Genomic DNA, 2,500 nt, shown 5'->3' on the forward strand with positions numbered 1-2,500 from the left:
GAAACTGTGATGTCACGAGAGGCTACACAGCTTTCAGCGGGGATTGCTCAAGTAGTGCAAGGAGACCAGGTTCAACCAAAACAAGGATTTTATTAAAGGTCTTGGGAAACTAACGAAAGTATAACACAATTCTGTTCTCTGGTGGCTCTTTAAGGGTTAACAGTTCAGGGATGTCTCTTCCACATCCAAAATCATAACTCTCCCTTGCTCAAATAACTTTTCCCCAGTCTTACTGTATTCCACGTTGCAGCTAGTGGCCAACCCAGCAAAACGTCCTTCCAAATGTCCCACACGTATTTCCACAGGTGCATATATCCAAAGGTGAGTATTTCCCAAAGGTAAGTATCTCCAAATCCTTATATTCCTCATGGAAGTGGACGTGCAGCACTCTTGTCCTCCAGAGAGCCCAGGTTGGAGACTGTGTCTCTTCACCCCCACACACTCACCCCCAGTGTGTCTCTTCCCTTCAACAAACCTTCAGCTCATCAGCTCCTGATTGGTTTCAGCTGCGTGGGAAGATTGGCCATAGAGGGGTGGAGTTCCCGACCATACCAGCAGATGGAGCCATAGCTGTCTGGGTTTGCAGCCACCTCAGGGGGATGTAACGTCCCTCCAGGACACAGCCTCTCGTGACATCACACATCCCCCTCCTCGGGACCGACGTCTCGTCGGGGTAAAGGCAGTGAAGAAGGCATCACGCCGGGAGAGGGCGTCCGCATTGCCGTGGTGCTTGCCAGACTGCTCTCTCTTCAACTCCTCCAACTCTAGGACCAGGGACTCAGCCTCCTGTTGTCTCTCCTTGAGTTTCTTACTGAACGCATCAGCCTTTATTTTAGCAAAGTTTAGCTTCTGTTGAGCAGCTTTCAGTTCCTTCTCTCTCTCTGCCTCCGCATTCTTCATCTTGTTCTCCAACACCTTGTACTTCTCCTCTGCCTTCTTCTGGACCTCCTTACTACTGCGCAGGGTCTCCTCACACTCCTCGATGGTCCTGCGCAGCCTCTCCAGCTCCTCCTGTTGCTTAGGGAAGGAGCTCTGTTGGAGTTTAGCCTGGAGGATATCTAACTCTTCTGTCTTCATGTCTAACTGTTGCTTTAACAAACGATACCTCTCAGCGGTCCCCTTCAGACCAGACAGTTCTTTGTCCAGATTCTGTAGCTCCGTCTCTGTGTCGGTCTGGGCACCTGCCATCCCTATCCGAGCCCGGGCGGGAGTGAGTAACTCGGAGGATTGCACCGAGCCTTCCCAGGATGAGTCTTGCCTCTCCGTTTCCGAGGTACTCGGGTTATCCTCTCCTGAGACTCTCTCCAGAGTGGGTAAAAGGCTGGGCAGTCTCGTCCAATTAGGACAGGGACGGGGAGGGAATCAACCACCCCCGCCGTCGTGTGTATGGTTCCCCGTGTGCTGGTCATTGTAAGTTCAGTAATGGGGTATTCTCTGGTGTCCCCATGGACACAGGAAACTGGGAGAGGACTTTCCCCGGGGTCAGACACGTTGGGCCCACCAAATCCTTACGCACCAGGGTGGCCCGGCTACCAGAATCCAGTAAGGCCTCCACATCATGGTGATTCACAGTTACCGGGCAGGTGGGGGGTCGATCTGGGCCGCCATCTACGACTCCCAAGAGCGAGGCAAAACGGTGTGTGGGTGCTGAGCTGGAGGACTCCGCAGTGGGCATAGGTTCATCGGCTGGTTTCCCACACTGCCAGGAGATATGTCCCATCTCCCCACACCGGTAACACTGTCGAAGTTTCCCCCTCCTGGTGTACTCTTCTTGGACCCGCCTGGTTTCTGGCTCCCCCTGGAGCCGGGATAAGTCCTGACGTGGCTGGGTTCGAGACCTTGGGGTCCTTTGGACGGGTTCTTCCCATTTGTGGTGGGGCCGCCCTCCTGGGGTCTTTTCGGGAAGCATTCAGCATCTCCGCTGTGGCCTGGTACTTTTCCACAGCTTCCACGGTCAGATCAGCCGTGGTCAAGGCCTGTTGACTGATGAACCGTTTTGCCTCATAAGGCAGGGGCGCGTAGGTAACGATCCACCACAACGGCCTCCACCACCGCCGCTGCTGTATTCCTCTGCGGATCCAGCCATTTCCTTGCGATTCGGACAAGTTCATGCATCTGCGCCCGAGGAGGTTGGTCTGGTTGGAAGGTCCAGCTGTGAAAGCGCTGGGCCATACCAAACTTTGTGAGTCCATATCTGCTGAGGATCTCAGACTTCAGGGCATCATAGTCAGTAACCTGGTCAGGGCCCAGGTCCCGGACAGCATTCAGCGATTCCCCGGTTAGAAAGGGGGCTAACAGACCAACCCACTGTTGCTTGGGCCAGGCTTCCCTAGTGGCCGTGGCCTCAAATGCATGCAGGTATGCCTCAATGTCATCGGTAGCTCCCATCTTAGATATAAAGTCACTTGCCTTTATTGGGCGGGTATTTTGGACCACCCTCTGTCTCTGCAACTGCAATTCCTCTGCCTTCAGAAGGTTGGCTTTCTTTTTGCTCCTCCAA

The sequence above is a fragment of the Coregonus clupeaformis genome, unplaced genomic scaffold (genome assembly GCF_020615455.1).
Source record: "Coregonus clupeaformis isolate EN_2021a unplaced genomic scaffold, ASM2061545v1 scaf2142, whole genome shotgun sequence".
Classification (NCBI taxonomy): domain Eukaryota; kingdom Metazoa; phylum Chordata; class Actinopteri; order Salmoniformes; family Salmonidae; genus Coregonus; species Coregonus clupeaformis.